Source organism: Pieris napi, chromosome 12 (genome assembly GCF_905475465.1).
Source record: "Pieris napi chromosome 12, ilPieNapi1.2, whole genome shotgun sequence".
Lineage (NCBI taxonomy): Eukaryota > Metazoa > Arthropoda > Insecta > Lepidoptera > Pieridae > Pieris > Pieris napi.
In genome coordinates, this window is record NC_062245.1 from 1338770 (window position 1) to 1366190 (window position 27421).

Genomic DNA, 27421 nt, shown 5'->3' on the forward strand with positions numbered 1-27421 from the left:
CGCAAGGCTCATATAAGGCGTGCGCGCACTCAATTCTCGCCCTTACAGTTCCGGTTACTGGCATGGGCGGAAGGAAGACGCTAGCCGCTAGAGCGCCTCCCGCGCACTGATCGCGTACGGCGCTTAGGTTGCGAGCGAGCGAGCTGCATATTCGCCAGATGTGGACGCACCCTAATGTGCAAAGGCATATGAAATATACCTTACTGTAGGACTTTCAAGTCTCTCTTGTTAGAGAAAAAGTTGTTTTATTTTCGTTTGGTGTCTTTCAATTAATTAAACCTTTTCTTGAGACATTGTAAGTAAATAATTTTACTTCGTGTGACGTGGAGATTATCCATATTATACCAGTTTGCACAGAGTGTTAACTATTAATTTAATCAATAAGATCATCATTTAAGATACTATATTTTTTATACATTTCGTGTGAAATGTCACCCACAAGAGTTTTATAGTGTAGACTAGCAACGCATCGATCACTATCAGAAGTACTTACTTCCGGGAAATAGGCTTTAGTAGACACTATCTGTATAACTATATATATAATGATATAGTATAAATAAATAAATAATACTTTTTTAATAAAAGTAGTGTTCGTTTCTTTCTGTCAAATTATGTCTACGCTATAGTGTAAAGCGACACATGAGTAGTGTTAAATGGCGGAATGAAATCGATTTTTTTGATGGATATGAGAAAATTTGTTTTATTTAAATTTTCTCTGAGCTTTGCACCTAGGGTTACTGGAAAGTAGAAGAATTAAAGAAAGTCTGTTACATATTCGTATTGTATGGCAAAATAGCTTGCTTGTACTTGATGTTGTATGTATGGTAAAAGATAGTGACGGCACGATAATGTTGTAGTTATTTTGATAACTATTATTGTTATATAATTAAAGTGTTTGTTAAGTACAAATTGTTGCGTTTTATTTATCCCCTGTCCCAAAGAGTCGTTAATAAATAATTTTAATAGGTAATCTTACCATGTGCTGATATTATTGTAACTTTTATATAGTATTAAAATGAGAGAGCAGTAATTGTCTAGTGGCTTCAGCGAATCTCATGAGGTCGTAGGTTTGTGCCTACATGTTTATTATAAATGCATCAATGTTTTAATATAGATCAGTATTGTACCAACACTCATATTAAATAGTCGTGTCCTGTAGAGCCTCGTTTCATTACAATACTCAGTACAGTAAGGTACATATTGGTGACCCTGACGACTTGAAAAAAAAAAATGTACCTTATTTGGTATTCGTAAGTCTTTATAAGGTACTGATGCATTTATATAAATCACGTAGGCACAGGTTCGAGCCCCGGCTGTGCACCAATGGACTTAAGAATACGTTAGAATTATCAGAAGGCAATTAAATTTTTGTGTCCAGGCAAGACAAAAAATGCTTTTCTTTATAGGCTAATTATTTTAATTTTAAGTTCGAAATAACGATTGTTTGATCAAGAATTGAATCCAGTAGAGATATTAATTTAACGATGAGATTTATTGAGTTTAATTTTTTCCTGGTGATAGTAAATAGTATTTACTTTTAAAGTATCCGCTGTTACACGAAATTTAGTATAAAACAATTAAATGCCACAAAGCTTTAATAAAAACTAACATTGTAAAGTTTTTCCGCCGCAAAGCCGCAGGGACAATTAAATATGCATTTTGACGCACGCAACTCGTCCGTCAAACTTTATCCACGAATTGATTTTAAAGTTTTTGATATAAAAGTTTATTTAAAAATGCTTTTTTATAACTTATTTAAAGTCCAAGTTACTGAAATAATGATCAGTAAAGTAAGTTAACTAATACTTAATAATAATTAATAACTATAGTTAATAACTATTAAGGGCCAGTTTTTTGATCCGTAGTAAAAAATGGTTTTACCATTTGTTACATTAACTATAGTTAAATGAATAACCATTGGTAAAATCGTAAATGCGTTTTTCAATGCCTTTTTTAACTATAGTTAATCTTAACAATTTGTCAATTTGTTGCCAGTGCAATGAGCAATGACATCCCAAAAAATGTGGTTATTTTTTGTGGGGAACATTTATTTTGTATGACAACACTAGACATATTGAGTGAATGAAATCCATTTTTGCCATCTTCATTCGTTATTTGCGCTTTGAAGAGTTTGAAGTGTCAAATTAATCTAAATAACACGATATAAATAAAGTTGTTTTTCTGTGTTTTAATACGGTTTACACTTTTTACGATACTTAAATATATAAATAACGATGTCCGCAAACAGCCAACGGTCAAATAAGTAAGTACAAACATATTTTCGTGTTATTTATTCCGGTTTATCTTGTGTTTCGTAATAGAAAATAATACATTTATGTTTTGTTAAAGGGACCATACTGCTAACTTCGCCAAAAAAGAAACTGCCAAACTGGTGATGCTTCTCAAGGATTACACAGTCGTAACCTGCAAACAACTGATCACTGCAGCAATCTACAAAAAGATGCAGCTTGGAAATCTCTGTGACGTTTTCAACTCAGATGGGTCTAGACACCGAAGTGTTAAATTTAATATACATTTAATGAAGGTGTAGGCACATTTTATATTTATTCTTGTATAGCTGTGTCCTACAACAAAAAGAAAAAATCTTTTAATCCTTTGGAAACAAGGAAGCGGATTATGATCCACACGGATAAAAAAAATTGAGTTTTTGAAACAAAGACAAATAAGAGAGGATGATTTGTTCAATTATGCTAAGGAAGAGCATCAAAAACATTTGCTGCACCAATGAGAGGCCCACCAAAAATCCATACTGCATAAAGAGGAGGTGCACCAAAAAGTGATGCAGCAGATGGAAGAAAGGCACAATAAATATATGTAGCAGCAAAGAGAGTTGCATCAAATTGAGGTGAAATGCAAGAAGAAACAATTAGAAAATATTTAATTGCTCCTTTAGGGTTTCATGTAAATTTTGTAATGTTTTTTTAATAAAAATGGTTTGTATTTAAGTTATAATTAAACAGTTTATTAATCAAGTCAAATGTTTTATTTATAAATTCTTGTAATAAAGTAGGTAGATGCTAACTCACAAATGTAATAAAAGCCCTAAAGAATATCATAGGTCCCTAACTAATGTGTAGCTGTAGTTTTTAGTATAAGTACATACTTGTATGTACTTATAATAATTATAAGTTAATATTATTAGTAATATATAAATAATATTAACTCTAATTCATTATGTATTCTATTGCCTATAATATTAACTTATAATAATTATAAGTTAATATTATAGGCTATAAAACACATAATGAATTAGTAATATACTTAATTATGTACTGCTGCGGTTCTGTAGCTAGTAATGAAGCAAAATAGGTTTGTATGAGCTGCTGTCTATATATACTCTTGTTCTTGTATTTTATTTAATTATAATAATTATAAGTTAATATTATAGGCAATAAAACACATAATGAATTAGTAATATACTTAATTATATACTGCTGCGGTTCTGTAGCTAGTAATGAAGCAAAATAGGTTTGTATGAGCTGCTGTCTATATATACTCTTGTTCTTGTATTTTATTTAATTTTAATAATTATAAGTTAATATTATAGGCAATAAAACACATAATGAATTAGTAATATACTTAATTATATACTGCTGCGGTTCTGTAGCTAGTAATGAAGCAAAATAGGTTTGTATGAGCTGCTGTCTATATATACTCTTGTTCTTGTATTTTATTTAATTATAATAATTATAAGTTAATATTATAGGCAATAAAACACATAATGAATTAGTAATATACTTAATTATATTTTGCTGCGGTTCTGTAGCTAGTAATGAAGCAAAATAGGTTGGTATGAGCTGCTGTCTATATATACTCTTGTTCATTGGCAGTTTAAGATCATTCCCAATTTCAGTAACAATCCAGAGCACTGTTCCCTTCGATAGGGGGTAACAGTGACAAAAATCTACATCATCCCAGGTTTCTAATGGCGGATGACATTGCCTAAATATTTTTGGTCACTCATTAACACATTCTCATATAATATTATCGTCTTCTTCATCGTCTCATTAATTAAAGTATCTCAATATGTTTAAATTCATCATTAGATAGTAATAAACGTATTTATCATAGTTTGATTTCTGTGACAAACAGCTGTTACTATATAAATTACCAGCGGCCATCTTTTTAACCCTCCGATACTGAGTAGTTAACTTTTTTGCCTAATGGTTAGATATTTTACCATTGGATGCTCTTACCACGGATCAAAAAACGCATTTTGCTGATATTTAACTAATAGTAAGGATTTTTTACCAATAGTTGAGTTAACTACGGATCAAAAAACCGGCCCTAAGGAATGTAAACTAACCAATTGTTGTATGGATTAATAAAGCTTTAATAATAATAATAATAAAAAGTAAGTTGATTTTTTATAATATTTCAGACTACGGTCTACTTATATATAAAATAGGTACTATTGTATCGAAATTTTGAATTCAATATAATTTATTTCCAACACACATATAGACAGTGTTTACCATATTCTTAAAGTCCATAGGAAAAAAGCAAGCACAATACTGTCGCGGCCGCATTGCAGACGGAAAATAAAAACGGTTCAAATATAAGTCTTTCCTCCAACTTCAATTTTGTTCCCTTTGGAGTAGAGACGGGCCGTGGGGTTCAAGTGCACAGTCACTAATGAAAGATTTGAGTTGGTACCTGGTAGCTAGTACCGGTGACCCCAGAGCTGGTGCTATCCTCGCTCAACGGAGAAGTATAAAGGTACACTGCCACAGGGACCAAACTTTTTAAATTTATTTTCATTTTCTATTTATAAATTTTTAATTATTATTGTTATGACTATGTTAAGAATATAGTAAGTACTGTATATTTGAGTATTGAAATTAAATTTCAAAACTTAAGCAAAATAATTTCCCAAATTCTTTATAGTTAATTTAACAAGATACAACATCAAATTATTAATAAAGGCAATATCTTTTCGTAACGCGGGTACGACCCTAATAAGTTTTGAACGCAAACCAAAATATGCGGAATGTTTTCGGAGATTTTGAAATACTTTGTAATATGAATTTATCATAGAATTAATTATATAAATATAATTAGCGGTAAAAGTTGTTAAAGCGTGCGACTCTCCTCGAACCGGGGGTCGTGTGTTCAAGTTCCATTTGAATAATTGAGCTTTCTAACTAAATTAACTTGGCTCGCACGGTGAAGTAACATCATGTAAGTGAATGTATATAAGTTTGTTTAATGAATTTATTGATAGATATGTTGATACCAAGAGACCTAAGCTAACATAGTCGGTGTAGGTAGTTTGCGGAAAGTGTTATTTACACAGGCTTGAAATAATTTTGTCCGTGGTTTATAAAAACATCGGAGATTCATGAGCACCTCAAAATTAGGACTGTCAAAGAGGAGATCAAGACCTGGAGTATGAAATACAGAAAAAGGCTAGAAATGCATCCTAATAAGCTTGCCACGCAACTAACCATACCGGTTCTAATAAATAGGCTTAAAAGGCGACAAATCCTAAGTCATGATAGACAAGGTTGAAAGAGAGGAGCAGTCTCGATGGAGATTTTGCTCTGAACGCCTAACAGCTCGAAATGGCTTGAAATGGATTACTTAAGATGATGCGATTAATGGGAAGCACAAACAAACACAAGAAAATTATGTATTCCTGTTTAATGGTTTGAAATTCTTCCATCTCCGATCGCGTGCGTTCAAGTATTACGTAACGAATTTAAGGGGGGGGGTCCTTTTGTAAAACGTTACGATGCGGGGCGCGGATTGAATTACGCGTTATTTTTAATATTATTTTCGACTTTCCAGTACTTTACACCACATAATGGTCACGAAACGTTTTACTATACTTGGGTACAGAAAAACGTTAGGGCGCGTTACATGGGGAGGGGGGGGACAATAATCTCCAAAAATTGCGTGACGTAATACTTGAACGCTCCAGTAAGGGAGTTGTGATGTTCTGACAGATTACAATACGTTGCTTCTGCCTCTGATCTGCATCTTGGTGGAAGTCTCTACTTAATTGATACTGAATCAGGCTGACTTCCCCTCGGTCTCTTTCTTTCCATTTTTCTATAATAGATTTGTAATTAATAGATTTTCTTTTACTTTATTCTATTATCTTTTAGTGTGAAAGTTCTAGTGACTTGTCACCTTCGAGAAAACATAGTTACATATAGTCTAACTAGCTACGGTAGAACTTACCCAACGTCTCTCAACCAAATATATCTCCTCCAAAGGCGAATCCTCAAATACGTCTCGAGAAATGTGCTCAACTCATATAAAAATGAAAAAAGAGGAATTTTAAAACACTTTAAAGTACTGTCCATAACAGAAAAAGTAAATAAATGTCTTCTAGTGGAGCACATTTTTCGATATGACATTAAAAAATCGTTGAGCAAAACATACAGACCCGAGTGGTAACGCAAGTTTGGCTCTGTACATCCAGAGCAAACGTATATGGCTAGAGAACGTTGAGGTATTTGCTACCGCGACTAATAAATGGACTACCCAATCAGTTATTAGACAGCATAACGTTAACCAACATAAAAAGTAAATTGAAAAACTAGTTTTATATGCAAACCCCAGCGGTTCTCTAATGTAACATATTGTGATTTTATTATATTATTCTGTAAAATTAATAAATTAAAAAATATATATGTGTTATAGTAGATATAGCACAAATATCATATAGAGCAGATATGATACACTGTTTCTAATACAACGTTTGCTAGATTAGTATAGTGTCTTATAACTTTTGTAACATGTTTTTTTTTTGTTTTTATGTTATGTGTATATTTGTGAATAAGGTAATAAAGCATAAATAAATAAATAATCTACTAATGTAGCTTTTACGATATTGTTAAACAAATGAATGGACTGTATCGCCTAACAAGAAATGTAATTTTCTCCGTTGTCAAGAAGAAATATTAAAATGTAGTATCAAGAAATTCGTAAATCTAGTTCTTTTCTTTAAATGTACAGAACGTATTACTCTAAAGCGTATTCTAAATTGTCTGAAATCGCGAGGGAAAACACATTCCATATAAACTTTTATTTCTTTGTATTCAGACTTTAAATTAGATTTGGTTTACAAGCAAGCTTCACGTTTATAAATTTTAAAATTAAATAAATATTACCAAACTTATAGAGTACTTCTATGTACTATTTTAAATAATGAAGTCAAAGTCAAAAAAGTCAGATCGTTTATTCCAATTTGGCCATTATATTAAAATTCAAAATTATAAGTTAAAAATATTTAAAAAATGATTTTAGTATTTCCTAATTGTAGTTTCATATGGAGATGAATGGGCAAGAAAATCCATATTTACTCTTTTAAAATAGTTTTTTCAATATTTTGTATACATTGATTTTATTATATGTGAAGACCATGTACCTAGAATAAAAACACACTAGTACTAAAACAAATTAGGCGTATGGTTTTTAAAAAAACAATGGTGCAACTATAGATTTTATATTATTCTTTATAAAAAAAATAACATACAGTCAATTAGTGTGTGAGCTACGTGATTTCTTTAAAAAAAACAATTTAAGCAAATATAAACCTATATAACAAGATTAGGTTTGATTTTATCTAGTTAGATTGTCCGACGGAGCAAGATTTATTAGTATCAACACAACAAATGTATCGATAACCTCGATGTGTATGGTGTTTAAAAGATGAGTTTGTAACAATTTTAATTAATTATTTTTAGTTATCACCAAACATTCTATATCTTCATCGATTTCGTACAATGGGTTAGAGGTAATAAAACAAGCATATTAACTGACATATAGCTTTAGAATAGAAGATGATTCATACAGATTACGCTCACTCATTCACTCACATGCACCAACACACTCATGCACCCACGCATGTTACCCGTCGCGTACGCTATTAAAAAGCAGAAGAATTTGTTATAAACAGTTTAAAAATCTAATATGTAATAAAATATAAATCAAGGTTTAATTAACTTTTTTATGGAAGATTTGGAAACCCTGGCACTGGTATTTTTTCTTAAATGGGTTACCACACATTATTAGCATGTCTTAAAATTAATAAACAGATTTTTTAGGAGGAAAGCCCTATGTGTGATTTCATTTGTAGCCTAGATTGTATAACCAGTTAACATATTTGTACTTCACTGATACATTTATTTTAGTATGTGATTTGCGCTTTTATTCTAAACAATAATTGTTATCACTGGGAATCAAACCCGATGTTAACCTACAGACCGCAGAGACCACAAACCCTCCACTTTTTATATATTTTGCCTCATTGTTTTACATACAAAATGATTTATTTGCACTCTAATTGAGAAATGTCCTATCAGTGATAATATTTATAGCCAAGATCTTATAACCAATTGACACAGTTCACTAATAAATTAGAAAACTTTAGTTTGTGATCAGAACTTGCGAATATTTTTAAAACAATTATTATTATCGCCGGACATCAAACCCGAAGTCATCCAGAGACCACTAACCCTCCATTTTGCCTAAATTCACACACACATTGATAGTATATAAGTTGGTTTATATATTAAAATTACTGTTTGATTTTCGGAAAATAACTGACTCTATACCAGCCCTGCGATTCTGTAACTCACTTCACACACCCTCAGCGCTGATTTTTGCTGTCAAATCGTTCGTTTCGGTGTCATGTTACAATTTGGTATTCTGTTAAACAATAACCGCGACAAAAGCGCCGCTCAAATGAGATTGTTAACATTTGGAACTAAAATTTGGCACTGCTACACTTACGCTCCAAAATTGTTGGTATTTGGTATTCTGATACATACCATTTGACATCTCATCTCACTTAAATGTACATTTTGTACGACAATTGACAAATTAAAAGTTGCTCTTCCCTCGCTGAAATCGTCATTTACCAGTGAGTTAGCCATTTTTAGCGAAGTTAAAACTTGTTTTATGTGAAAATATTCTAACATAGGACAATCTATATGTATCTTGGGGTAAGTTTATAAAATAATATTTATCAATACAGCATTATTTTACGAAAAAAATTATATATATAAACATTAAGCTTCGTGAAATTGAACTTTGTTATTGTTACAGAAGGCCCGTTTCCACTTTTAAAGTTTAAACCTCTATTTCAAGAAATAAATGATGTAATCCATTAAAAAATACTTAATATAATATCTATAGATGGCGAAGAAAATGTAGGCACGAAACGACCAATTGGTTTCTCGGCGTTGGTTATTATCGCTTTCTTCCAATACTCAAGAAATTATATGGTATTGACGAAACCTAGAACATATGCTGCTGAGATGAACGAAGAGTCTAGTAAATACTAAATAGATGATCTAAGGTAAACATTTTGATTACTTTAGCATTAAAAATATAATTTTTATCCAAGAACCAATTTTTCGATGCAGTCTTGATCATGTCTTGTCTCCAGCAGAGATAAGTCGAACAAAAAACGATAAATAAGATAGGTAAATATTGTAATATATTTGTATTTTTCTACTATACTAAAATTATAAATCTAATAATTTCAGAGATCCCCAAATGTTCAAAATTCCTGATAGAAAAATACATTCTGCCTTTGAAGAAGAAGAATATTACATGTGTATCATACAACAAGGCCCCTGGATATAAAAAGACACAATAGTGCAGACATTTTCAAATTATTGAATTTCGACTATCCTTCAATTTATAATAAATGATAACACAGTACAATTTCGGTTCCTATATTTTTATAAAATATATTGATATAACATTAAGGTTTTGGATAAAAACATTATTCTGCTTTACACAAGTATGAAATACCATCATTACATACATGATGGTTTAAGTACTTATTAAGCTTTTTTAAATTTATCGTTCATAACTATTACTTTTTACAAACTAATTAGAAAATATATTAAAATAAATATATTTATCTACAAAATAAAGTAGATGTTATTGATTAGCTCTATGTGAGGCTGTGTTTTAATTAGTTTTTATTATACTTAAGTTTGTTTTACTGAAAGTTATTTTGTAGTGTGTTAAAAGTTTACTATAATCATTAAATTAAATGTTTAAAGTTATTATATTGTTCTTTTATTCACCTATAAAGTAACATGGCTTATATATTTTTCATTTCGGCTTAGCTATGTATTTAACTCGGTTACTACGTTTTCTATAGGCAGTCATTAAATAAGTGGTAGATTTAATTAATCATTTTATTAATATAATATTATTAGATACAAAAAAAATATTACGAAGTACACAATTATCTTAAACACGGTAATACAATTTTTCATATAAAAATCATAGTTGTCCAAACTGCATTCAAAATAGATTAGTGGTCTCGGTTTAATATCTCTTCTTAACATTTCAATAATTGGTCATTTTCTTCCTCATTCTTGACAACTACCACTGATGGCTGTAATACAATGATTATCTGTTAAAATTGTAAATAGGGAAATGTGGAAATAGGTCACTGTACTGACACAATAATATTGCATAGCAATTTAATTATTGTAAAGTTAAGGTAAATAATAAAAAAACTTGCATAAAACACACAAAAACTTATATATGGGATATCTTTGTATTTCTAAGTAAAGTATCTTAAAAACATGTTTGATAATATTATAACTAAGCCAAATATTATTAAAAGTTTTATGGTAACAAGGCTTAGTAATTTCGCACAGTATTTGATTCAGTACTATGAATAAAAAAAATCTTGAGCAAACCTATATTTAGACTCAAAAATCCAAATCCAAGTATGTACTTTAAAAACAATTATTTATTAATGAAACAAATCCAAGACCCATAAAGGGTATGTTTAGTTTTAAAGTGTAGTCAGCAGCAATAACTATCTTTTGATTGCTTCATTAAATAAGTTATGGCAATGTTGTTTCCAACATTTAAAATTAACGTTGATCACTTGAAATGGTATGAATTTGAGCAATTGAAAGCTTATATATTTGATCCAACATACCTAACATGATTATTTATACTTGTATTCTGAAATCTGAACAATTAAATTAAATTCAACTTGATCAGTTAAAATTAATACTTCTTATATTTCATGAATGGAATTTGAAGTTAGGAAACCTAAAAATATTTTTTTATTTGACATTTTTAACCAACAATTTCATTATTCTTTACAATGTCGCTTCGATTTAACCTATTACATTTGACTTCAAATTTGCCATCAAACAAACAAACTTTGTTAACTGTTTTACTAGTCACTACTTATTCCTATTTATTTACTATGATAGTTATTATATTTCTAAAATAGTTTTAATAGAATTCAGTTTTTATGAGTGTTAGTAAAAACATAGGTAATATTGTTGTTGTGTGTTTGACCTCTGAATCACTTAAAAAGGTTGCAATAGTAGTTTCATGGCATCTAAAAAGTACCAACACTTGCACTTACACAAATGAATAAATATATAAACACTAATTTTTCTTCTTTATAGATAGGTACCCTTTTATTTTATAATTACTCAACAAAATATTATATGAAAACATTGGTATTAACCTTGGTTACCTTTAGTAACATTTTGAAAATTTAAAACACCTATCCATCCTGTTTACTTTGAATCCGTAGCCCATTTGCTGAGAGAATCACTTTTAGCGTGACATCATCTTTTATCTTTTTGTTAAGATAATATTCTTAAATTTTTTACAATATATCCAGATGTTAGGTATCCCTTGTTTCGTGCTGAAACATAATTAATATTTTTAAGTTTCTGTCGGTTTATCTTTTTTTTTAATTCAAACGTCGACCATTTTGTTTTATTAAAAATATTTTGTTTATGTATGATGAAAATTTTGACAATTAACTCTTTTTATAAAATAATAGTTATTCCGTGAGTCCACTACGCAGTAACAGCGCTCCCTTCGTCACTGACGTAATTTTTGGAATCTCATGGTATTCTGTTAATAAATTTTACATTACGTCTTAATAAGTGGAGGGAGGTAACCTAGTGAGTTGTTGTCTATTAATATCGTGACAATTGACTCATTTTATTTTATAAAAAGAGTTAATTGTCAAAATTTTCATCATACATAAACAAAATATTTTTAATAAAACAAAAAGGTCGACGTTTGAATTAAACAAAAATATTAAAAAAAAAGATAAACCGTGAAAATATCTCAAAAATGATTTATCTGATGGAAAATAATAGAATAGCGAGGAAAATTATTAAAACCCATCTGGCAATGGGGCCGCTTAAAGGTAAGTAGTGAGTTTATTTATTAGTCAATCGTAAGTTACGTATTTTGTTTATAACTTCCAATTAAGAGTTTATATTTCGTATTTACCCGACAACTGACCAGCCGTGGTGTATCTGAGCGACAGAAACTTAAAAATATTAATTATGTTTCAGCACGAAACAAGGGATACCTAACATCTGGATATATTGTAAAAAAATTAAGAATATTATCTTAACAAAAAGATAAAAGATGATGTCACGCTAAAAGTGATTCTCTCAGCAAATGGGCTACGGATTCAAAGTAAACAGGATGGATAGGTGTTTTAAATTTTCAAAATGTTACTAAAGGTAACCAAGGTTAATACCAATGTTTTCATATAATATTTTGTTGAGTAATTATAAAATAAAAGGGTACCTATCTATAAAGAAGAAAAATTAGTGTTTATATATTTATTCATTTGTGTAAGTGCAAGTGTTGGTACTTTTTAGATGCCATGAAACTACTATTGCAACCTTTTTAAGTGATTCAGAGGTCAAACACACAACAACAATATTACCTATGTTTTTACTAACACTCATAAAAACTGAATTCTATTAAAACTATTTTAGAAATATAATAACTATCATAGTAAATAAATAGGAATAAGTAGTGACTAGTAAAACAGTTAACAAAGTTTGTTTGTTTGATGGCAAATTTGAAGTCAAATGTAATAGGTTAAATCGAAGCGACATTGTAAAGAATAATGAAATTGTTGGTTAAAAATGTCAAATAAAAAAATATTTTTAGGTTTCCTAACTTCAAATTCCATTCATGAAATATAAGAAGTATTAATTTTAACTGATCAAGTTGAATTTAATTTAATTGTTCAGATTTCAGAATACAAGTATAAATAATCATGTTAGGTATGTTGGATCAAATATATAAGCTTTCAATTGCTCAAATTCATACCATTTCAAGTGATCAACGTTAATTTTAAATGTTGGAAACAACATTGCCATAACTTATTTAATGAAGCAATCAAAAGATAGTTATTGCTGCTGACTACACTTTAAAACTAAACATACCCTTTATGGGTCTTGGATTTGTTTCATTAATAAATAATTGTTTTTAAAGTACATACTTGGATTTGGATTTTTGAGTCTAAATATAGGTTTGCTCAAGATTTTTTTTATTCATAGTACTGAATCAAATACTGTGCGAAATTACTAAGCCTTGTTACCATAAAACTTTTAATAATATTTGGCTTAGTTATAATATTATCAAACATGTTTTTAAGATACTTTACTTAGAAATACAAAGATATCCCATATATAAGTTTTTGTGTGTTTTATGCAAGTTTTTTTATTATTTACCTTAACTTTACAATAATTAAATTGCTATGCAATATTATTGTGTCAGTACAGTGACCTACCACATTTCCCTATTTACAATTTTAACAGATAATCATTGTATTACAGCCATCAGTGGTAGTTGTCAAGAATGAGGAAGAAAATGACCAATTATTGAAATGTTAAGAAGAGATATTAAACCGAGACCACTAATCTATTTTGAATGCAGTTTGGACAACTATGATTTTTATATGAAAAATTGTATTACCGTGTTTAAGATAATTGTGTACTTCATAATAATTTTTTTGTATCTAATAATATTATATTAATAAAATGATTAATTAAATCTACCACTTATTTAATGACTGCCTATAGAAAACGTAGTAACCGAGTTAAATACATAGCTAAGCCGAAATGAAAAATATATAAGCCATGTTACTTTATAGGTGAATAAAAGAACAATATAATAACTTTAAACATTTAATTTAATGATTATAGTAAACTTTTAACACACTACAAAATAACTTTCAGTAAAACAAACTTAAGTATAATAAAAACTAATTAAAACACAGCCTCACATAGAGCTAATCAATAACATCTACTTTATTTTGTAGATAAATATATTTATTTTAATATATTTTCTAATTAGTTTGTAAAAAGTAATAGTTATGAACGATAAATTTAAAAAAGCTTAATAAGTACTTAAACCATCATGTATGTAATGATGGTATTTCATACTTGTGTAAAGCAGAATAATGTTTTTATCCAAAACCTTAATGTTATATCAATATATTTTATAAAAATATAGGAACCGAAATTGTACTGTGTTATCATTTATTATAAATTGAAGGATAGTCGAAATTCAATAATTTGAAAATGTCTGCACTATTGTGTCTTTTTATATCCAGGGGCCTTGTTGTATGATACACATGTAATATTCTTCTTCTTCAAAGGCAGAATGTATTTTTCTATCAGGAATTTTGAACATTTGGGGATCTCTGAAATTATTAGATTTATAATTTTAGTATAGTAGAAAAATACAAATATATTACAATATTTACCTATCTTATTTATCGTTTTTTGTTCGACTTATCTCTGCTGGAGACAAGACATGATCAAGACTGCATCGAAAAATTGGTTCTTGGATAAAAATTATATTTTTAATGCTAAAGTAATCAAAATGTTTACCTTAGATCATCTATTTAGTATTTACTAGACTCTTCGTTCATCTCAGCAGCATATGTTCTAGGTTTCGTCAATACCATATAATTTCTTGAGTATTGGAAAAAAGCGATAATAACCAACGCCGAGAAACCAATTGGTCGTTTCGTGCCTACATTTTCTTCGCCATCTATAGATATTATATTAAGTATTTTTTAATGGATTACATCATTTATTTCTTGAAATAGAGGTTTAAACTTTAAAAGTGGAAACGGGCCTTCTGTAACAATAACAAAGTTCAATTTCACGAAGCTTAATGTTTATATATATAATTTTTTTCGTAAAATAATGCTGTATTGATAAATATTATTTTATAAACTTACCCCAAGATACATATAGATTGTCCTATGTTAGAATATTTTCACATAAAAACAAGTTTTAACTTCGCTAAAAATGGCTAACTCACTGGTAAATGACGATTTCAGCGAGGGAAGAGCAACTTTTAATTTGACGTACAAAATGTACATTTAAATGAGATGAGATGTCAAATGGTATGTATCAGAATACCAAATACCAACAATTTTGGAGCGTAAGTGTAGCAGTGCCAAATTTTAGTTCCAAATGTGAACAATCTAATTTGAGCGGCGCTTTTGTCGCGGTTATTGTTTAACAGAATACCAAATTGTAACATGACACCGAAACGAACGATTTGACAGCAAAACTCAGCGCTGAGAGTGTGTGAAGCGAGTTACAGAATCGCAGGGCAGTTTATCTTTTTTTTAATATTATTAATTTTATTTCAAACGTCGACCATTTTGTTCTCTATTTTGTTTTATTAAAAATATTTTGTTTATGTATGATGAAAATTTTGACAATTTACTCTTTTTATAAAATAAAATGAGTCAATTGTCACGATATTAATAGACAACAACTTACTAGGTTATCTGCCTCCACTTATCAAGACGTAATGTAAAATTTCTTAACAGAATACCATGAGATTCCAAAAATTACGTCAGTGACGAAGGGAGCGCTGTTACTGCGTAGTGGACTCACGGATTAACAGTGAGTTACAGAATCGCAGGGCAGACAAGATAAATGAATTAAACAAAAAAGGAAAATGAAAAATGTCTATCGCTAGAAGCAATATGTTTGTTTTAGAAGTTTCCCGAACAAACGACGACTTTGATGTATGACGCCCAACGTTTGTTTTTATTTTAACTGAGAGTTCAATATTGCACAATAGTTTTAAATCAATTTAGACTAATAAATGATATATGAGTAATGTTGGCTTAGTGACATTTTACATACAACGACCACTATTTAAGCCTTGACTTGTTTCAGCTATCGCGAAATAGGAAGGAATATTAATAATATCCAAAGCGCTAAATCACCTGCATCATGAGCACCAACATGCACTCCCTCACGTACATACCCTCACTTTCACACCATCCCACTTACGTGTTTAATATTAATTTTTATTGATTTTTTCCTTTAGTAAAATGTATTTAAACTATAAGGAGGGAGCTTGTAGTTTATTGTTTATCAGAATGCCAAATGGTAAAATGACTGCTTCACGACTGATTTGAGCGCGACCGCCGCTGTGAAAACCGCTGTGAGAGTTCGAAAAGTGAGTTACAGAATCGCAAGGCAGCAGTTATATGCTTATTTATTTATTTCGTAAACCTACAGCTAACTTAAAGTATACACAACAACAATTGCAAGGCTGGACTCTTCTCTCCTAAATTTCCAGTACGACCGGTTCTCCGCGCACAGCATCGCCTTTCCTCCACAATCCAGATCCATCCAGACCAGGTCATCTGTCTATTGGGAGACCGACCTAACTTGAGTTGATGCATATGACTCATGGTTATGCACCTTATTATTTTCATTTCTGTTTAACGATGGCTCCTGAGGTAATCTAACCCAAACGTTTACAGTATACCTCTAAATTTCTAAATATACTAATAAAAAACGGGATTTTTATGAAAAAAAATGTTTATCATGGAACAAAAGATACAGGTATCACTTATTCCAGGTCATTAAATTTGAATAGGTAGACATCCCTACTCATCGGCAAAGAAGACAAAGGGTGTAGGCGGAGAGAAAAAGCCGGCGTAAAAAACTCTCGGTAGGTACTCTTTTAAAATAGCAAATCATCAAACACTAGGATTAAACACACTAGCATTTAAACAGATACAATTAAACTCGCTTAGAAATAAGTCTTATTAATGGCATAAGACCATATAAAACATTCAGAGTTTAGTTAATGAACTACTTTGATTCCAAAAAATCCAATTTCTATTAAAATAAGTGAACCGCAAAAAAGAAGTGAGATTTATAAAAGATGACACTTTAATACGAATGAGTGTTCAACGCTGGGGCAACAATGTGTTCGTGATGTTTTGTTAATTTTATGTGTATGTGCAAAAAATATAGTAGTCGAAACAAAACCTTTGCATAGATTCAGATTGTTGTGTAAAACTGTACTAATTACCTACACACAAATTACTAGAAGTGTCAAGAGCGTTGTCAGCCGAAATTAATATTTCACTTTTTGAATCCTTTCACTACTTAACCATTGTTTAATTTAAATACAAAGTTGGCAAGGAAAACTTTAGACATCTAATATATATGTATAATTTATATGTATATAAAAATGAATCCCTATTTCACTTGAACAAGGCATCACGTGGACCGATGCCGCTAATTCTTTTTTTGTTGTGTTTCTTATTGTCAGGAGAAGGTTCTTATGAAAGAAAAAATTCAGAAAATTGCGCGGGAAATCAGAAAATTTAAGAATACTTAACCACCATATCAAGTAATCCTGACTTTTGTTAAGATACGGTATTCCCGTGTCGGAATACCAACAAAACTATTTATATACGCGCCTGAAAAACAAATAAAGCATGTTCTATATCATAAAGGATTATGATAATAAACACTTTGTTTCTGAAATATCTTTTAATTAATTAGGGTCCGCTAGTTAGGTAATGAATGTCAAACAAATTTAATATTATTACTAAATTATTGAGCCAACTGACTAATGGTCTACTTCATGTCAGTTCCTATACTGAAAGAAATAGTCTTTTTGTAAAATTTTAATCCATTACTATTATGGCTGTGTTGTTTTTTTCTATATGTATGTATTGTTTTCTATGTAATAAAAATGTAAATATCTAAATGTTAATGTCTTATATAATGAAATGGTTTTACAAGGGACATGTTTTAGAAAAGTTAAAATATTCGAAAAAAAATATATTTGAAAGCACTCACAATTTCTTCAATTTCATTAGTCTGGCTAAGTTTTTACGCGTAATAAAAGAAAAATGGTCACCCTACCTGAGGTTGACTAAAAAGCTAATCTTTATGTTCTCGCAAACTTTTTGTAGCTTTGATATATTTCTCTTTAATATAATGTTTAGTTAATAAAGTAATTTAAAATATGGGCGGTAATCGAGTACATGTAGGTTCAATGCAAGTTGGGATGGGAAGTTTTAAGGGTAAAAAACGGTTTATCTCGATTTCCGGCAAAACTAAAAGTCCTATCGAAGAAAGTTAAATGGTAAAGTTGTAGGTAATAAAAAGATCTAAAACTTTTGTATTCACACATTTTTCACATAACCTCAAAATTTATGTGAAAAATTCCAAAAACCAACTTTTTGGTTTTTTATTTCTATCTTTTACAAAAATTTATTTTTTTGCACGAAATTTGGTCAAAACTTACCTTATTATGTCCCAAATATACTGTAATTTATTTGATTAAAAATATTTATTTTTTCACCTTATTTTGAATTAATATCGAAAAAACACCCTAACTTTCAATCGAAAATTCTGACGTCAAAATTTCAGGTTTTTTCAAAAAGTTGGTGTGCTTTCAGTTCGTTGAAATCTCTACTTTCCTATGGTAAGAAAATATATATATGTATATATATATATTACCATAGTAAATCTTCTCAGAAAATGCAAAAAATCGTATGCAGTAACGCCCAGACCCGTCATCCCCTTCCCTACTTCTCTATGAATCTTCTTTAAATTATAATTAGATACCTATTTATTACTATTTTAAGATAACTTATGACCTGAGACCTAACCTAACCTAATCTGAGTGACCTTAAAAAAATTTTTTAGTCTTTAGATGGGCTAAAATTTTCGTATTTCATACGCCCCCCTACCCCTTCCCGACCTCAGATCGACCGTAAATTATTTTTCCTTTAATTTTTATAATATTATCCACCCTTTCCAATAGGTTTTATCCTACTATTATTTTTTCACTTTTTATTTTTTTTAAAGGCTATCTGCACTGGTCTAATCATCCAAATTGTTAATTAATTTTTCCTTTCATTTTGCGCATATTCCCCTGCTTTTCTAATGGGTTTCATCCTACTGTAATTTTTTTTGGTTTCAAAAATTATCGACCCTGGGCTAGATGGCGAATTTTAGATTTTTAAAATTTAGAACATTTTTAGTAATCAAAATGGATTGACATAGACTCAAACATTTTACGTTGTTCCTTTCATACAAAATACTATGTTACGTAAGAATAATTATTATTTTTGTCCATTCTCTTGATTCGCATAAAAAATAAGGAGTGGCTTTTTTTTAATTGGTTCGATTCCCAGACGAGACAAGCAATTTTTAGAAAATCATGGAATCCAGTAATACTTAGTTTTTAAAATAAAATAAAGTCTTCTTTCATCAAAATATCCTGTCTACGATATTCAAGGTACTTTCCCGCCGTTTTGAGACAGCCTGTATATTGGCTGTCATTACTATCTTTTTAAAGTAGTGAATATAATATTTATTTTGTATTTATTCCGCCGGGTCAGCTAGTATATTAATATACCTAATTCTTTTCTGACAGTATATTTAAAAAAACATTTTTAGCTGATTTGTTACGTTGAAGATTTCGGGTGACTTCAATAATTATTAAAAAAAAACCCTTAATTCAATAAAAATAAATAACTTTAATTGTACCGTTTTAACAAAATTACTATCATGTCTCTCTTCATTACACCGTAAACACAATATGACAGAAAGAAACGAAAGACTAGTTAAGTTTAAAGACTGCAATTAGACTTGGCAGTTGACTTTGCTGAAACAATAACCAAGGCAAGTCACGTTCTGCCGTGTCTCGTAATAAAAAATCTAAACGTTTGCACGAACCATTAAAATTAAATGAAATAAAATTCGTTTGTCCACGTTGATATTTCTGATTATTTTTCCGACCCAAATATCGGCCAATAGAATTGCACCATTCGACGTCACGTGGTACAACCTACATGGTATTATACTGATAATTTTTTGTGAAAATTTTCTCTGGTCGTTGCTTCAAGAAAAGTATTAAGTAGTTGTTTTATTCATTATGAAATTCTTATTTGTTAACTGTACATTTCGTCTCATGGTGCAATTCTATTGGCCGACATTTGGGTCGGAAAAATAATCCCCCGAATACCACACGAGCTTCAAAATTATCGGGTATTTCCCGATAGGTTCGTTGCAAACAAATATAGTCGTCATGACGACTATAGTCGTATTATAACTGAATATTTCATGGTATCTGTGTCAAGATCGTTTTAATGCGCTTTGCGGTTGCAGTTCGCGGCGTGAAATTTCAATTTACCTAAAGAAATATTTTAGGTATCATAATTTTACTTGGCAGTTAAGATACTGAGGTCGAGTATTCCAGCTAAGCGGCGGAATTTTCTTTCCATATGTGCACAAAGTACTTGGCCGCAATGTAGTATTTTTTCGTAAAACTAAATATTATTAAATTTTTATAAATTCAAAATCATTTATTCAACACTTACGAGCATCAATAAAGAAATACATATTAAATGCTTAATGCTTATAATTTTAAAATCACTACCAGTTCTCAAACAAGGGCGTAGACCGGACGAGAAGAACTGGCAATAAACTCTCCGCCACTCTTTTTAATCGCCAAGTTTTTATGTTTTACACAATGTTTGTAAGGAGCTGCAACCATTACAACATGTTCCTAGGCATAGTGAAATAGGAGCACGCACTTACATTCTCGTGGGAACAATACGCTTAGTGCAACATAGAACAGGACCTTACCTAATGTTAAGTGATGGACACTCAACAATGCTAGAAGCTCGCGAGTGCGTTGTTGGCCCTTTAAGAATTGGTACGCTCTTTACTTGAAGAACAAATAGTTCGGATACACTTCAGTGTGTAGCTGAACCAGCACACACGTTGAAGTGCCATAACGCTCTGTTGTAAAACAATTGAAGTCGAACAATTGAATTAATTTACAAATTGTAACAGCTTCCAGCATAACATATGTAGTGTTTTACAGGTTGACTTGTTTATCGTAGATGTACTTAGGTATTTAGTTGTATAATGAGTGAAGCTGTCATTCCAAGATTGTACGAGTAAACTGGAAATCAGTTTTACTGGTGAAGGCAACTTAAAGTGTGTTTTTGATTTTTTCGTATGTGTTCTTACTAATTATAAAAGCAAGCAAACGCTCCATACAATGTTAAGTGAGTCTGAACATTATTTAAAATTGATTTATTACATATTATATTTCCTACAGAAGTTGTGGGCATTATGAAGTTTTGAGGGCAAACAATTATTTAGTTGGACTTTGTAAAGATTTTTCATCTCTTCATAAATAACCACACCAAAGTTTCCCGAGAAGCTGTGAAGATTAAAAAACTTTTTCTTAGCACTCAGTTGGATATTTTGAAAGTTTTATTATATACAAGCTTTTGTTTGTGACACCTTCTATTCTACAGGCATTAGTTTCAATCGCTAACATTTCTCCAATCACTCTGTTAAAACTAAAATAAAAAGTCCGCGGTTACAAAATGAGATAGGTTTAAAAAAAATGTAATAATGTCACAGGATCGTCGAAGGCGTTTAATTTTTATTTAAAACAATTATGAATTAATAATTAATAAGGCTATTAATCTAATTAAGTGTTACTTAAAATTCTTACATTATCAAGTGTTAATAAAGCTTTCAATGAATAATAATAAACAGTAACTTTAGTATATCTATTCGCTTCATAAATCATGTCCTTCTTTAGTAAGTAGATAATTAATCTCTTGCACTTGACATAATATGACAGTGTTTGTATCTACGATGTTATACGTACGAAATTTAAATGTGGTTGGTACAAGTTGCGTAAATAATTCAATCATTTAAAAACGTATAACAATTAATTCAATCCATGTTACGTGTTTAATGTAATAAATGATAAAGATAATGACATCAAGGTTTAATTCAGATGAAACACAAACTGAGAGTAAAGAGCTTTTGCCTGTACAAAAAAAAATGAATTAGACAAAAGAAAAATATTTTTCCATGAAAACGGTCGAACGCTCTAGGAAAACGTCGCGTAGTAAGGAATCCGGCTTGCCTTAGACCCAAAAAGTCGACGCCGCGTGTAAAACACCTACTTGCCTATCAGATTAACAAATTATCATTAAACAGATACAGAAACTTGAGGCCTAGAGCTTAAAAGGTGACACAACTGATTTATTTAACAAACTTGAACTTTATCTGGTAGGAAATTTTGTAATAATGTCACAAATCTCGATATTATACTGGAAAATGCTTGGTATTCAGGAGCTTTCGCTTCGAATATGGCCAGCCTCCGTTATGAGATTCCAATATCGCGAAGAATTTTGGCTATAATGTAAATAGAAGTCATTCCTATTTAGGTTAACATTAGAATAATTATTTCAAACATTTTTGTACATTACGAATACGAAAAAATATGTTTTTTGTATAGTTAATTACGTTGAAACAGTTCTGTAATAACAAATTATTTTATTGGAACTTCTTTGAATTTAGATTTAAATCTCTGTGCCATATTTTTCGTCTATCGAGCAACCCACGCTTTTTCACAATAATACCAGTAATTTTTGTTCATTACCATTTTCAGCCTAAATTAGGAATTATTTACATTATTCTTAATTAGTATTTATTAAAATTTATTTTCTGTTTTTTAGTTTAGTTTTCTATATAAAGCGTGTGTTCTAGTTTTTTTAAACTATTATTTATTTATTTTTCGGATTATTGCATTGTCATCGATATTTGACAGGAGCGCAAAGTTTGAATTAAATCTGTCCGTTAAAAGTGGGTCAAAATCGAGTCCGAAGGAGTCGGTTACATACTTACATACATACATACATACAGGTGAAGCTAATATAAAGCGTGTAATAAACAAGACAGGTAACTTAATCAGGAGAACAACCAGGTACCTTATCATTTCCGTTTTGCCAATAAAAATACTATGGGAAAGTGTAAGTGCGTGCGTCAGTTAACAAAAACAAAATTGCAAATAATTATTATTACTTACGTAAAACATCTAGACCTTTTACACCATTACACAATTCAGCTGAATTAGGTATTACTTAGTTAAATGTTATGAATATTTTCTTCCATTTCTAAATGTAGAACCTTCTTGTAAATATAATATATTCTATATTTGGCTATATCTTAAGTATAATTGTTGGTATATATTATTTATATTCGCTGTAGGGTTACGAAATGTATTAATAAATAATAGTAATAAGAATACATATTAGACGAATGTTTTAATGAGGGATTTTTCTGACAGCTATTTAAAAAAAAGATAGTTCTAAAAGCTACGATGAGATGGCGCTTGATCGCAAGGGTTTACCTTTTTTCTTATTGCTTGCCACAGATAAAAACTTGGTGGTTACGCGAATGTTCTGTTCTCCTATGTTTTGTTACTATTACGACGACCCTGGCTTTTTCTTTGGACTGTTCTGGCTTCTTAACTCGACTGACCTTCGCGTGCACCCTGGACGTTTGCTTGCCGTTCAATCACAATAAAATGCAAGAGCCAAAAGAAAAGAGGAAAGACCACAGAATAAACTGGCAAGTCCCGTTAAAAAAACAAAAACCCTTACTTTAAAATGCCATCATTGACTAATTTGAAACTACTTTTCTTAGCTGTCAGAAAAATCCCTCATTCGTAGTCTTACCAAGTATATGCCATACAGCGTAAGCCCTCTAATAATTGTCATAGAAATTTATATAACATGGCGTTTACAATGTAAACTCCATGAAATTCCTTGATTTCATTTTAAAATTGACCAACTGCTGACTGACGCGGCTCACGTGGCTATTCTATACTTTAATAGCTGAAGATGCGATACACCAAAAGCTCACAAGAATAATGTTGTGTCTGAATGTGTAAGTAGTATTTAAGATATTGTTTTATTACAATAAATCAGATTTGAATATTGCTCTGTCTTATTCATTTCTCGCTTCCTCTCAAAGTGGCGAAGATTACTTCAAGCCCTTAATTGTCGTGGTGAGCCTGCCCGATAGCTTTGAGATAATTTCATCACCTAGAACCTTTGATCTTACCCGTAGGGCTCCGTCTGTTACCGTAGGGCTTAGGGATCCGTAGGGTTTTTAGGTTCTTACATCTCACCCTCTCATATATTTAGTTATCTAGTGCAGCTTGCATACACTACATATGTTATACAGATACTTCTGACATTTAATACATAAGTTTAAACACACATTTCACAGTCCACTGGCTGGCTGTACAGTTGGTTTACCTTATTGTTTATATAATGTAACGTTTCTCTCTAACAACAAAACTAAAAAGCTGTGCAGAGCTTTCATTGTATTTGTATTAAGCGCTTTAAAACCGTAGCAGCGTAGCCTGGCACGCTTGGTATTCATTTACTACAGCGTAAACTCGTAGACATATGATAAAAAGTAACATTCAGCGGTAAATATATAATATACCTTATAACTAATATATCTTATATATCATCTATCTCTATCTACTTCCAATTTTAATTCTAATTAATATAAAGTAAATCAGTGGCAATACAACGCTTTTTACGTCTCGGCATATATACGTATATCAGTTTTATGATCTTTCGTTAATCTAATAGGCAAGTAGCCCTCCCGTGCCTGACACACGACCCTTCTGGTTTTCTCACGATGTTTTACTTCACCGTTTGAGCGAATGTTAAATGCGCACATGGAAAGAAAAGTCCATTGTTGCTTAGCCGGGGATCGAACCTTAGACCTCAGGGATGAGAAACGCACGCTGGAGTTACTAGGCCAACACTGCTCTTTATTATATTAGTAATTAGCTTGTTAAATTGGCTGTGTGTATGTTAACCATTAAAATAAAGTTAAATTTTGAATATTATCGGCTACCATGCTAACAAAATATCGTTAATTCACTATTATAAGTGCTTATATAATATTATTTAAATATTTTGTCAATTTACTACTCATTAGATACGAAATATAAGTTAATCAATAGATCTCAGTACCCATAAAGATCTCAAGTATTTGTTAACGGAACATGTAAATTTGTGATAAGGCTGTTCAGACTAACTTTCAATTTATTTTATTATTATTTATCACTTAAGATTTCATGTGAAACATGGTGTAATGGTTGCAGCTCCTTAGGGGGCGTCCATAAATTACGTGAGGTGTTTTTTTAAATTTTCTGTACCTCCCTCCCCCCTGGTGAGATGTCGTGAGATTTTATTCAACCCCCTCCCCCAACTCCCAATCTCACGTGAGATTTTTCAAAATGTGGGTTTCTTACGTAAACGCGTTGGATTGTTAGTGTAAAAAGAAAAAAAATTGCTTCGTCCTTTTATTTACGACTAAAACAAAATAAGTGAAATGTTGAGCGTTTAGGTATGGAGTTAGCGGGAAGTTGCAGATATGGCCTTTAGGGTCAACCGTTTTCCTAAGTTTATTTTTTCAATCAGAAAAAAAATTGCGTGATATTTGCCGAGACCCCCCCTCTCTCCAACGTAAGGTTAAATGAGATTTGACTCGACCCCCTCCCCCCCTTAAACACCTCACGTAATTTATGGACGCCCCCTTACAAACGTTGTGTAAAACAAAAAACTTGGCGATTAAAAAGAGTGGCAGAGAGTTTATTGCCAGTTCTTCTCTTCCGTTCTACGCCCTTGATTTGAGAACTGGCAGTAAATGTAAAATTAGGAGCATTTAATGTATATTTCTTTGTTGACGTTCATAAATGTACATTGTGTTACCTATATGAATAAAAGATTTTTGACTTTTGAAGTAGACCATGATATAAAAACCTAGTCGTTAGGTATATTATGTGTGAATCTGCTCTGTTCCGGAGCGAACAGATGGGCAGTGGCGCGTCGGGCGTCATTTCCGTTCTTCTATTGAAATGCGACACGGTATGTAACATATTCAGTGAGCGAGTTTAATATTGGTATTAGATGGTTAAGCAAAATAGACTTTGATAATGGACATTAAAGTCTCAATTTGGTTAACAAAACTTTTAATCAGATATCTAATGAATATCATTGATGAGTAAAAAATTATTTAACTGAGCTACTATGAAGTTTGGACTGTTATGGCTTTTGTAACAGGAAACTGATCAATGGATCAAGCTTTTTACTCTTTCAATCTAATTGAGTTCACGCTGTGATATAAAGAGACAGATAGGTAACAGTACAGTAGATGTTTAAGTAAAATATCATAACATACTTATAAATTCATTCATTTTTTGCTATGTAGGTCAGTCGGGTTGTCTCTCTCCCTAAAAAATGGCGAGTGGGCCGATGTCTGGCCATGCGTCATACTCGTAAACGGGTGCTACTTGTGATGACTGGTCGTACTTGAATTCGTGTATGCGGTGTATGTTAGTTGTTTCGACTATGTATTTGCGTGTTGTTCCCACGAGAATGTAAGTGCGTGCTCCTATTTCACCATGCCTCCTGCTGATAGAGGACAAATCTTTGTTTTTAATTTATTTTATTATTATTTATTACTAACGATGTCATGTGGAACATGGTGTAATGGTTGCAGCTCCTTACAAACGTTGTGTAAAATAAAAAACTTGGCGATTAAAAAGAGTGGCGGAGAGTTTATTGCCAGTTCTTCTCTTCCGTTCTACGCCCTTGATTTGAGAACTGGCAGTAAATGTAAACTAGAAGCATTTAATGTATATTTATTTTTTGAAGTGTACATTGTGTTACCTACATGAATAAATGATTTTTGACTTTTGACTAAATAATAAGATAAGTTAAGACAGCTTCATACCAAGACGCGACCACCTCCATTCCATAGATGTCAGTGATTTACGAGCGATGTGGTGAAATCCCCGCATTAGGTCACTTTGTACATTGTTCACACTGTAATAGACAGATTACGATTGTAATCTTCAAATTAAGTTTCCTTGTGAACGTTAAAGAATATTTTGTGTTGTAAACTTTTTTGAATATAGAGATAGTTGCTGCGTTTTGGCTCACATTCATCAGCGAAATTGTATGTATAATTTAAATTAATCATATTAATTCATGTGTTCCGGAGTAAGATTAATATTGTTTGACACATATTAATCTTAACTCTGAATATATAAAAAAAAATTCCAACACACAAATATACAACAGTTTTAACAATATTCTTTACCCACAAAGTAATAATAAAAATTCAATTTATAAATAGAAAACTTAACAAATTTAAGTTTGGTCCCTGTAGCAGTGTATCTTTAACGCTGGCAATATTTCTAGCTGTATTGCGATACTTATTCGTTGAGAGAGGAAAGCACCAGCTCTGGGGTCACCAGATCTATCTATCTATTAGTTAAACCCCACGGCCCAAGAGTTATACTCTGAATTATACAATACAACTTTAGGGCCTGAGCATCTTTAGCACATATTATCTTGATGTCCGTACTACACAACTGAGGACTTTTTACCATTGAAATATACCATCCATCAACAAAAGAGCTT

General features: G+C 31.0%; 4 long non-coding RNA genes across 5 annotated transcripts; 3 read left to right on the forward strand and 1 right to left on the reverse strand.

Moving 5' to 3' along the window:
• The first annotated feature begins 1834 nt into the window (after positions 1–1834).
• Positions 1835–2758, forward strand: LOC125054867. The gene is made up of 2 exons (XR_007117784.1): positions 1835–2263; positions 2350–2758. It is a non-coding gene; the product is annotated as an uncharacterized LOC125054867 (long non-coding RNA).
• Positions 2759–8936: 6178 nt separating this feature from the next.
• LOC125054535 lies at positions 8937–9568 on the forward strand. Its single transcript, XR_007117723.1, has 3 exons — positions 8937–8978; positions 9082–9334; positions 9525–9568. It is a non-coding gene; the product is annotated as an uncharacterized LOC125054535 (long non-coding RNA).
• A 795-nt stretch (positions 9569–10363) lies between these two features.
• On the reverse strand, positions 10364–11727 carry LOC125054518. The gene is made up of 2 exons (XR_007117720.1): positions 11498–11727; positions 10364–10393 (listed from the first exon to the last, which is right to left on the reverse strand). It is a non-coding gene; the product is annotated as an uncharacterized LOC125054518 (long non-coding RNA).
• A 332-nt stretch (positions 11728–12059) lies between these two features.
• On the forward strand, positions 12060–13661 carry LOC125054482. Of its 2 annotated transcripts, none has more exons than XR_007117714.1 (3): positions 12060–12196; positions 12348–12530; positions 13632–13661. It is a non-coding gene; the product is annotated as an uncharacterized LOC125054482 (long non-coding RNA). The 2 variants fall into 2 exon arrangements; XR_007117715.1 differs by having other exon boundaries at positions 12348–12521.
• The last annotated feature ends 13760 nt before the right edge of the window (positions 13662–27421 follow it).